Source organism: Capricornis sumatraensis, chromosome X (assembly GCF_032405125.1).
Source record: "Capricornis sumatraensis isolate serow.1 chromosome X, serow.2, whole genome shotgun sequence".
Lineage (NCBI taxonomy): Eukaryota > Metazoa > Chordata > Mammalia > Artiodactyla > Bovidae > Capricornis > Capricornis sumatraensis.
The window spans coordinates 94,349,345-94,361,564 of NC_091092.1; the positions used below are offsets into that span (position 1 = coordinate 94,349,345).

The 12,220-nt window shown below is 36.6% G+C and overlaps 1 protein-coding gene across 3 annotated transcripts in view; it reads left to right on the forward strand.

The window, feature by feature from the left end:
• NBDY (negative regulator of P-body association) overlaps positions 1–10,868 on the forward strand; it is a 64,479-nt gene extending 53,611 nt beyond the window's left edge. The window contains exons 3-4 of one of the 3 annotated variants that reach the window (XM_068963060.1): positions 6,765–6,891; positions 10,838–10,868. The gene's annotated coding sequence lies outside the window, so the exon portion shown is untranslated. Of the gene's footprint in view, positions 1–2,750; positions 2,775–6,764; positions 6,918–10,837 lie in introns of those variants that run through there. The other 2 variants (XM_068963059.1, XM_068963062.1) reach the window with 2 other exon arrangements.
• Positions 10,869–12,220: the final 1,352 nt, after the last annotated feature.

Sequence of the window (12,220 nt, forward strand, 5' to 3'; positions counted from 1 at the left end):
AGGATCTCACATACTTTTTTCCATTGTGGCTGTATCAGTTTATATATATTCTTACCAACATTGCAAGAGTGTTCCCTTTTCTCCACATCCTCTCCAGCATTTATTATTTGTAGATTTTTTTTTTTTTTTTGATGATGGTCATTCTGTTTGTGTTTTAATTTTAAATACATTTCCAGTATCCTGCATTTGTATTCTCCTCACAATTGCTTGTTTTTATATCATATTTTTGTGTAGTTAATTTCCTAACTTTATTCTTGTCTTTATCCATCAACTTTTTCATTTGTAATGGTCTTACTTTTTGTAGCGGACTTTTCTTTTCTATTTACAGAATTTCCTTTAGCATTTGTTGCAAATGTAGTTTGGTTTTGCTGAATTCTCTTAACTTTTTCTTGTATATAAACTTTTGATTTCTCTGTTGCATCTTAATATGCATCTTGCTAGGTAGAATATTCTTGGTTTGTAGGTTCTTCCCTTTCATCACTTTAAATATACCATGCCATTCCCTTCGACCTGCAAAGTTTCTACTGGGAAATCAGCTGATTACCTTATGGAGTTCCCTGGTATGGTATTTGTTGCTTTGCCTTTGTTGCTTTTAATATCTTTTATTTGTTTTTAATTTTTGTCACTTTGACTAAAATGTAACTCTCTGTTCCTCCTTGAGTTTATCCTGCCTGAGGTTCTTTGTGCTGCTTGTACCTGGGTAACTATTTCCTTTCCCATGTGGGGAAAGTTTTCAGATATTATCTCTCCAAGTATTTTTTCAAGTCATTTCTCTCTCTGTTCTCCTTCTGGGATCCCTATAATGCCAATACTCATACATTTAATGTTGTCCTAGAGGTCTCTTTGACTGTCGTTATCTTTTTCTCATTCTTTATTCTGTTCCACAGCAGTCGTTTCCACCATTCTATCTTCCAGCTCACTGCATTTCTGTTCTTATCACTCAGTTCCTCTGATATTGATTCTTTCTAGTATATTTTTAATTTTATTATTGTATTGTCCATCTCTGTTTGTTTTTTATTTATTTTTATTGAAGGATAATTGCTTTACAGAGTTTTGCTGTTATCTGTCAAACCTCAACATGAATCAGCCATAGGTATACATATATCCCCTCCCGTTTGAAACTCGCTCCCATCTCCCTCCCCATCTTACCCCTCTAGGTTGATACAGAGCCCCTGTTTGAGTTTCCTGAGCCATACAGCAAATTCCTGTTGGTTTTCTATTACATATGGTAATGTAAGTTTCCATGTTACTCTTTCCATACATCTCACTCTCTCCTCCCCTCTCCCCATGTCCATGAATATATTCTCTATGTCTGTTTCTCCACTGTTGCCCTGTAAATAAATTCTTCAGTACCATTTTTCTAGATTCTGTATATATGTGTTAGAATACGGTTAGAATACAGTATTTATCTTTCTCTTTCTGACTCACTTCACTATGTATAATAGGTTCCAGGTTCATCCACCTCATTAGAACTGACTCAAGTGCATTCCTTTTTATGGCTGAGTAATATCCTATTGTGTATATATATCACAAGTTCTTTATCCATCATGTGTTGATGGACATCTAGGTTGTTCCCATGTTCTAGCTATTGTAAATAGTCCTGCAGTGAACAATGGGATACACTTGTCTCTTTCAGTTTTGGTTTCCTCAGGGTATATGCCTAGGAGTGGGATTGCTGAATCATATGGTGGTTTTATTCCTAGTTTTTTAAGGAATCTCCATGCCATCTTCCATAGTGGCTGTATCAATTTACATTCCAACCAACAGTAAAAGCGTGTTCACTTTTCTCCACACCCTTTCCAGCATTTACTGTTTGTAGACTTTTTGATGAGGGCCATTCTGACCAGTGTGAGGTGGTATCTCATAGTTTTGATGTGCATTTCTCTAATAATGAGCAATGTTGAGCATCTTTTCATGTGTTTGTTAGCCATCTGTATGTCTTCTTTGGAGAGATGTCTGTTTAGGTCTTTTTCCCACTTTTTGATTGGGTTGTTTGTTTTTCTGGTATTGAGTTGTATGAACTGCTTGTATATTTTAGAAATTAATCCTTTGTTAGTTGTTTCATTTGCTATTATTTTCTCCCATTCTGAGGGTTGCCTTTTCACTTTGCTTATAGTTTCCTTTGTTTGCTTTTAGTCCTTCTGCATCTTTGTTAAACATTTTTTGCATCCTCACAATCTGTACCTCCACATTCTTTTCCTGAGATTTTGGATTATCTTCACTATCATTACTCTGAATTATTTTTCAGCATATTGCCTATTTCCACTTGATTTAGTTGTTCTTCTGGGGTTTTATCTTGTTCCTTCATTTGGGATATATTCCTCCCTTCATTTGGGATATATTCCTCTTTCATCTTTTTTTGTCTAACTTTCTGTGATTGCAGTTTCTTTTCTGCGAGCTGTTGGATTGTAGTTCTTCTATTGTCTACATTCTGTTGGATGAGGCTATCTAAGGGGCTTTTGCAGGCTTCTTGGTGAGAGGATCTGGTTCCTTCCTGCTCATGGTTGGAGCTGGGTCCTGTCTCTCTGGTTGGCAGAGCTCTGCTCAGGAAGGCTTTACCAAGCCTGTGAGCTGATATGTGGGACTCTGTTCCCTCCCTGTTGGTTGTTTGGCCTGAGACATCCCAGCATTGAATCCTACAGGCTGTTAGGTGAGGCTAGGTCTTGAGTAGAAAATGGTGTTCTGCAGGAAGGCTTGTACCAATGAGTACTTTCCAGAACTGTTGTCTACCAGTGTCTTTGTCATTGCAGTGAGTGACAGCCACCACCAGCTCCACAGCAGACCCTCCAATACTGACAGGTAGGTGTAATCTAGTCTCATGAGGTCACTGATTTTTGCCTATGTGTCCTGATGCTCACAGGGTCTTGTTTTCCCCCTCCAATAGTGCAGTTTTTCTTTCTTCCTGTCTCATGGAATTCCTGTGATCACCCTCACTGTCCATCAAAGCCAGATTCTCTGGGGTCTCCTTCTCTTGTTGGCAGAACCCCAGGCTGGGAATCCTGATGTGAGGCTCAGGACTTTGACTCTGTCTCATTGCCACTTCTGTTTTGTCTTTGGATACTGGGTACCAATTTTTGGTAGATTCCTGTGTTTTTTTCTCGATTGTTCTTTAGCAATTAGCTGTGATTTTCATGTTTTAATGAGAAGGCGTTCCTTATGTCCTCCACTCTGTCATTGTGTCAGCCATCTGTATAGCTTTTATCAAGGTCACTTTGGCAGTACATATGAGGCTTGTTTTGGGCACTACATGATGAACAGACCACACTGGCTGCCAGAATTTTATAATGTATATGAAGGTTTTAATTGGGTTCAGTCTTGTATATAGATCATCCAGATAGTCCCAGAAACATATTATGCTCACAAGACCATATCCTTGGAGGATCTTCTAGTGAAGGGATGACAAGTGGATGCATATTCCTGGGATAGAGAGAAAGAAGGGGCCTCTAGCAAGATCTTCCAACAGTTTCATTCACTCCGTGACCTAGAATTATTTATCTTTGACTTTAGCCATTTTAATTATGACTGTCTTGCTGTGGGTCTGTTTGGGGTCAATCTTTGTTTTCCTATACCTGAATATCTTTCCTTTTCCAGGTTTGGGAAATTTTCTGCTATAATTTTATTAAATGCATTTTTACCTCCTTATCTATCTCTTCTCTTTCTGGGACCCCTATAATGTGAGTGTTTGTATGCTTGATGTTATCCCCAAAATCTTTTAATCAGTTTCCATTTTTTAAAATTTGTTTTTCTTTTTCCTGTTGTGTTGTGCTGCTGATTTCTATTCTAAATATATTCTTCTGTATGCATTCTTCTGTATCACCTAGTTTGCTGTTCATTCCTTCTAGTGTGTTTTTTATTTATTTTATTTTTACTTCTTAAAAAAAATTCAATTATTTATTTTTGTTTGTGCTAGGTCTTCATTGCTTAATAGGCTTTTCTCTAGTGGTGTTGAGTGGGGGATACTCTAGTTATGGTACACAGGCTTGTCATTTTAATGGCCTCTCTTGATGCAGAGTATTGGCTCTAGGGTGGATGGGCTTCAGTAGTTGCAGCATGTGGGCTCAACAGCTGTGGCTCTGGTTTCTAGAGCACAAGCTCAGTGATTGTGGCATGCAAGCTCAGTCGTCCTGCAGCATGTGGGATCCTCCCAGACCAGGGGTCAAACCCATGTCTTCTTCATTGGCAGGTGGATACTCTACCACCTTGTCACTAAGGAAACCTTATTCTTTACTTCTGACTGATTATATATATATATATATATACACATATATATATATATAAAATATGTATTTTTTTATGCTTCCTTGTTAAAATTTTCATTGTGCCCATCTATTCTCTTATCTAATTTAGTTAGTATTGTTATTACTAATGCTTTTAATTCTTTATCTAGTAAATTGTTCATTTCTATTTTATCGGTTCCTTGTTTTCTTTTTCAATTGAGAAAAATTCTTGTCTTCTCAATTTGCTTATTTTTCTCTGTCTCTATGAAATTAAGTAAATCAGTTATCTTGAAGGGATGTCCTTATATGTGAGTCTATGTGTGACCAGTAACTTTGGTGATAGAGCTAGATTTGATATGAACACAAGTCACATCTTTCCTCAGGGTGTGCTAGCATCTATCATCATGGTAGAAGATGGGGCTGGAGAGTTGGGCTAGGGCAGAAGGCAGATGTAAGGAGGGACTTTCCCTCTGTTCAGTGACTGTCCCCACCCTATTAGGGGTTGGGTCAGATCTCAGGTTGCTGGAACAGAAACCCTGAGGGTTGAGTCTGAAGTACTTCAGTTCCCTTGAAGTGTGTATTCTTCTGCTTTCCAGCACAGGCTCCCTTAGCCCCAGAGAAGAGCAGTGCTGGGGCAAGAGGTAATGGTGTGGGTACTGAACAAGGGTCAGGGCACAGAGTATGGTATGGCAGTCTGACTACTTTCAATGATCTGGTCTTCCTGTGATGTGCTGTCTGTGCTATCAACCACAATGGTTGCCCAGTCCCTGCTCAGACATGCTTAGTATCTGAGTCACTGTGGCATCTTATAGCTGAGCTCTTTCTTCATTTCTGACTGTTTTTGCTTTAGTGGGGAGCTTCAGTGTGAGCCAAATGGGGCTAGAGTGTTTGCTTGATTCAGGCTGGGGCACACACCAGATTGGTCACAGGAAATGAGTCAACAATCTGTGTGGTTTCAATTCAACCTTTCCTGCCCGTGTTTGGGAGCAAGCAAGCATTCAAGTGCTCATCACAAAGAGTCAAGGCTTCCCACAGCCCTCTTGTTAGTCCCACTGAGCCTCCAATCAGCCAAGGGGGCGTTTCCATTTGTCAGACCCCAGGGGTGGGTCGTCCAGTATGTTGCTCAAACTACACAGTCTCCAGTGAATAGACAATATGTGTATAGTCTCTGTTTTCCTCTGAATCTTCTCCCAGAGGCACAAGTCCTAATCTGATCATTTCCCTTCCTACCCAACTCTTCATGTATCTTTCTTACAACCTTGATTGTTCAGGAGTCTTTCTGCTAGTATTCAGTTAGTTTTTAGTGCGAATTTTTTCCACTTGTAGATGTATTTTTGATATGTTCATGGGGGGAGGGCCACATCCTCCTACTCCACCATCTTGATGTGAGTCCTTAAAACACTTTTATATATAACACAGAAATACAAATAACTTGATAGAAAAATGTTCAAGGAACAGACAGTTCTTAGAAGGCAAAATATTAATGACCAATAATGATCATTAATTAACTTCCTTATTAATCATAGAAGTACAATTCAAGATATCATTTTTAGCACATCACATTTGCAACAATCAAAAATCTATGTAATCTGTTTTAGGGAGGATGTGGTGATATATACACTGGTTATGAGAGTGTGTATTTTTATATTAGCAGCATTAAAACTTTAAAAAGTGTGTACTCTTTGACACATAATTTACCTATGGAGTCTATGGGAAAATTCTTACATATAGACAAATATGCTTTTTTATTATAAAGAAAAATTTCAAAGATAGAAATTCCTTTTGAGAGATGAATGACTATTCTGTCATGCAGTTTAATATTGTGAGCTGTTGAAATATGTAGATAGATATATTTTGATAAAGAAAAATCATGATATTTTATTAAGTGGGTTAAAGTGAATTAAAACAAATTGCAGAATGAACTAATTTATATTCAAACTGTCTAAATTTTATATTACTGTAAGTACTATCTGTATGAACATTTAAATGCATAGAAAAGGATTTAGAAAGAACTGATACCTGTGATTTCTTTTAGAAATAAAACTGAAGAAAAGTAGAAGTTTGGTGACAAGGATAATTTTGTCTATGTTGTTTGAATTATATACTGTTCAATTATAAACATGTATTATTTCTGTAAATAAATACAGATTTTCTGGAGAATAAAAGAATGTGTTGATGGGTAATGGGGTCATAATGGGGCCAGTTGATCAATTATGGCAGTCTAAAAAAATAAGTAATACAGAGGAAGACATCCTCGAACTTTTCTGAGGGAAAAATGCCTTGGGTAATGGAGACATCTGGTCTATGTGTCAGATAAATCTTCATTGTGCAGGCAAATTTACATCAGGTATAAATAAGATGCCCGTTATCAGCATCTTATGACTTTGATTTAATGTTTATGAAGAAATACACTAATAATTTTGCTTCCTTTATAATCTATCTAGAAGAAAAGATAGGATGTTACCTTCTCAAGAGACATATCTAATCTGGATGATTATTGCATTTCTCAATATAAATGAATAAATTGTCCTCTTTTATATCTTTCAGTCTTATGATATAATCATCGAAATTTCACCTCCTGTATTTGGATGGATTCTGGGACATGACCAGTAGATCTCTAAAATTGAAGACCCCAGCCTGGATTGTGGTGACCTCACCAAAGCAAATAATGCCTGTGAGGTGGTCCTGCAGCAGCCAGTCAATGCTCTCTTTTGGTGACACTCAGTCTTTGCTGTATAACTGAATTCTTATAAATCCATTAAGTTTCCAATAAAGTTTTTCTCTCATTTGCTGTTAGTTCTGTATGACTACAATCTAGTAAATTTTGAATTTTCAGTAAAGGTTTCATAGTAATTCCAAGCATCAGGAAAATTGGCATCAAAGTATGAGCTTCTTCCTAAGAATTACCATTCACTCATTCTTTATAATGTGAAAATACCAGAAGAATGAGGGGGGAGGATTGAAGGGAAATATGAAAAATAATTAAATTCCCAGCACATTCTCTTTACTGTCAACTTTTCTATGGTATCTTATCTATTCTGTGGTATTCCTTATTCTTCTACATCTTGACTGCTTTCTTGGTCAAGATGGCTGCTGTGCTTTTTATTTGCTATTTTCCAATTTACTTGTAAAACACTCAGTATTAAACAAATAGATTATCTTAATTAAAAACATTAATAAAAATTATGATAAAAAATAAAAGGAGAATGGGAAAATTTCAGTCAGCAATTTTTAGTATTTTCACATTGTTCATGTATTTTTTCCATAAATCATAGAAAAAAATAAAGTTACATTTTGGGAGATCTTTATGTACATTAAATAATATAAAAATGATACAATAATTAAAACAATCTATTATTTATGTAGAAATGTGTACACAAGTCAATATAATAGGATATAAACCCCAGAAATGGACACATATAAGACTTTAAAGGTAGTATTTCAAACGAGTGAGGAATGGCAGAATCATTCATTAAATTGTGTAAAGAATATCTGACTGATCATATGGGGAAAACACAGATTAGATCTCCCCCCTCATGCCACAAATTTAAATTAAATACATCAAATCACAAAAATATTAGAAAAAAAAAAACTTTGGTGAATATTTATATTATTGTGCAATGAGCATGCCCCATGCATAATAATTTAGTTTTTCAAAAAGTGATGTTTAAATATTTATGATATAATAAATGCTACAAACTATGGAAATATGAAGGTAAGTAAGACAGTAGTCAGTGTAGCTTGAAGTCTAACAGTAAAGGAAGTTAATTAAATTTATAAAGCGAGTCTGGATCTACATACAGAAGCTGCCTTCAGTGATCTCTCCTCACCTTTCAGTTCAGCATTCCTTTGCTTACTTCATTTTCAGCTTTTTTCTTCATATTGAGAAAGATGGTACCTCAGTACCTTCAGAATTATATTACATTAAGCTCACACACTCAGAAGGAGAGGCAATCTCTTTTCCAAGTCCCCATATTAAGAGCTCCAAAAGTACTCAGTTTGACCTTGCTTGGATCACATATGAATTTATGGACGAATCACTATCCACTAGAATGGGTGCTCTAATTGGCCAGTTTAAAGATTATATTCTTGCCTCTATGGAGAGGAAGGTAAGGTTCCTGATCAACAGTCTCACCAGAGTCATACTGAATCAGGAAGTGGCAATTTCCAAAAGGAAGAGACACAAGACAGATTAAAAAGTAGTATATATATATCCACTAAGCTAGAAAATACTTCCTACTTGACAAATTAAAAAATAATTTAGCTAAACTATAAAGTAGATAGAGTGGTAAGAGATCAGACAGGAATGATAGGTAGAGGCGATCACGAGGATTTATGTAAATTGTTTTACAGAATTTAGACTTTATACCTATGGGTTTTTAAAATGTAATAAAATATACATAATATAAAATTTATCATTTAATCATTTAAATTAACTCTTTTTTAATTAAAAAATGTTTTTGACCATACCATGTGGCATGTGGGATCTTAGTTCTCCCACCAGGGACTGAATCTGTGCTCCCCACAGTGGAAGCATGGAATCTTACCCACTGGACCACCAAGGAAGTCCCTAACCATTTTTTTTAATTGGAGGATAATTGCTTTACAATAATGTGGTCTCTGCCATACATCAACACGAATCAGCCATTGTACATTTATACATAGTTAATATGCAGTTGTCACCACCATCCATTCTCAAGAATTTTTCATTTTCCCAAACTGAAATTCTCTATTCATAAAACAGTAACTCTCCATTCCTCCCTCCCCCCAGTTCCCGGAAACTACCATTTTATTTTTTGTTTCTATGAATTGAACTACTCTATGTACCTCATATCAGTGGAATTATACAATATTTGTATATAGCTTATTTCACTTTGTATAACCTCTTCAAGTTTCATCCATGTTGTAGCAATGTATCAGAATGCCTTCCCTTTTTTAAATTGTGGTAAAATATGCACAACATAAAATTATAATTTCTAACTGTACAGCTTAGTAGTGTTGAATATATTCGTATCATACAATTCATCTCAAATCCCTTTTCATCTTGCAAAATGAAAATTCTATGCACATTACATAATAATTCATTTACCTCTATACCAAGCCACTGGCAGACAACATTTCACTTTCTGTTTCTATGAGACTGACTACTCTAGATACCTCATATAAGTATAATAATACAGTATACATATTTTTGTGATGTGATTGGCTTATTTCACTTAGCATAATGTCCTCAATTGATGTTGCACCATGTGACAAGACTTCCTTCTTTAAAAGATTATTTTTTTGTAAACACTTTTTTTAGAACAGTTTTAAGCTCACAGAAAAATTAAGTGTAAAGTATAGAGTTCCCATGCATTCCCACCCCAATAGGTGCATAAACTCCCCCATCATCACCCACTAGAGTGGTGTATTTGTCACAACTGATGAACCTAAATTGACCCATTGTAATCCACAGTTTACACTAGGATTCTCTCCTAGTGTTTTACAATAAGTTTTACATTCTGTGGGTTTGGACAAAGGTATAATAATATGTGTACATCATTATAGTAGTGCACAGAGTATTTACACCACACTAAAAATCACCTTTGCTCCACTGATTCATCCCTCCTCTCCCTACCACCAAATCCTGACAACCACTTTTTACTGACTCCATAGATTTGCTTTTTCCTGAGTGTTATGTCCCTGGAATCATACAATATATACTCCATTCAGATTGGCCTTTTTCACTTAGTAATATGCATTTAAGTTTCTTTCATGTCTTCATGGCATGATAGCTCATTTATTTTTATTGCAAATAATATTCAATTGTTTTGATGTACGACAGTTTATAAATCCATTCACTTATTGAAAGACTTCTTGGGTGCTTCCAAGTTCTGGCAATTATGAATAAAGCTCCCATAAACATCCTTGTGCAGATTTTTGTTTGGACATAAGTTTTCAATTCTTTAGGTAAACATCAAGAGTGCAATTGCTGAACTGTAGGAAGAGAATTGGATTAGTTTTGTAAGAAATCACAAACTGCTGACCAAAGTGGTGGTACAGTTTTGCATTCCAACAAGGGATGAATTAGTGTTCCTATTGTTCTTCATATCCTAGCCAGCATTAGCTACTTTCATTGTTCTGTGTTTTGGTCATGCTAATAAGTGTGTAGTGGTATCTTACTGTTGCTTAAACTTATATTTCCCTGATGACATATGATGTGGAGCATTTTTTCATATGCTTCTTTTTCATGTGTATATCATCATTGATGCTATGTCTGATAAAGTTTTTGCCTCATTTTTTAATCATGTTTTTTGCTGCCTTATTGGTGAGTTTTAATTATTTGTATTGTTGAGTAACATTCCTTGATTACATGTGTTTTTTTTTTTTTCTTGTGGCAAGCTCTAAATTTCCTGTATTTAAAGTGACACTGGTTTATAACATTGTGTAAGTTTCATGTATACAATATTATATTTCAACTTCTTTATACTATAGCCTGATAACCACAAAAAGTTTAGTTTTCATTTATCATTATATAGTTGACCACTTTAGCAATTTCATCTTTCCCCACCCACCTCCCCCACTGGTAACTATTAATATGTTCTCTGTATCTATATGTCTAATTTTGTTTGTTCATTCAGGAGCAGACCAATCATCTTGTGCTCAAGTTGCAGCTCAGCCAGTCAGATCATGTGTCTCTGAGGGTGTTGGTGTGGCCATTTTCCCTAAGGTAGGAGATTTACAACACAAGAGCCCAGTTCCCAACTGAAGGCCTGTTTTAGATGGACAATCTCTCAGCCTGGGGAAGGGGGGGAGTCTAGGGTCCATGTCCCATGCCTGGCAATTCCAGTGATTCTCAACTGAAAAAACGTCTGGGAAGGTCAGAATGAAAGCAAGTTTATTAGTCCTCATCCACCTCCACCATCCCAACCTCCACCTATTGATTCAAGGGCAAATATATTCTTTTCTTATTTTGTTAACTCTTTGGGAATAGGAACTCCTTTAAAACCTCCAAGGAAAGCATGGACCTTACCCCTTGAAAAGCACCCATTCTGCTTCGCCTTCACAAGGATGTCTCCTGACCCTTCTCCCCCTTGGAGGCCCAGACATCACCCTGGTTCTGATTCCCTAGTGAAAGGTTGCAGGTGGCCCCCATCCAAGCACCATTGCATTTTAAGTTTTATTCACTGTGCAGGCATGATGAAAGAACTTGTAGGAAAAGAGGACCTCAGGGTCTGCCAAATCCTGGGGAAAGCAGAGCAATCAGGGAAGGCAACTGGGTTCTGAACAGTCTTTGTGAGGAAAGGCACATTTAAAAGACTAGCGTTTCAGGATATCTCATTCTTTAATGTGACAAATAGTTGAGCTCTCCTTTTTCAAGGCTTGGGCTCTGCTGAATCCACTCTTTTACAGTCCAGGCTCAAAACCATCTCCAAGAAAAAGAAATGCAAAAAGGCAAAATGGTTGTCTGAGGAGGCCTTACAAATAGCTGAGAAAAGAAGAGAAGTGAAAGGCAAAGGAGAAAAGGAAGTGAAATGTGAAAGTCACTCAGTCATGTCTGACTCTTTGCAAACCCATGGACTGTCCATGGAATTTTCCAGGCCAGAATATTGCAGTAGATAGCCTTTCCTTTCTCCAGGGCTTCTTCCAATCCCAGGGATCAAACCCAGGTCTCCTGCATTGCAGGTGGATTCTTTACCAGGTGAGCCACAAGGGAAGCCCATCTGAATGCAGACAAGATATGTCTTGGTTTATCTATATCCTTTGTGTTGAGCTATCCTGAGGCAGTACCATTGTAAATGACTGTGTGGAATATCTTTGGGCACAAACCTGTTGTGCTTTTCAGAATAATTTTTGCTTTCATTTTGTTTTTGTAAAATAGAGCTCCCTAGGGGGCCTTATTGGGAAGAAGCCAGTGATTATTTTTGAAGTATCTGGTTTACAGGGTACTTTTAACCTAGGCCTGCTTTTAACTTCCTCTATTGTCCTAAGACTTTTATAGGGCTAGTTTGCAGTAATTTGCA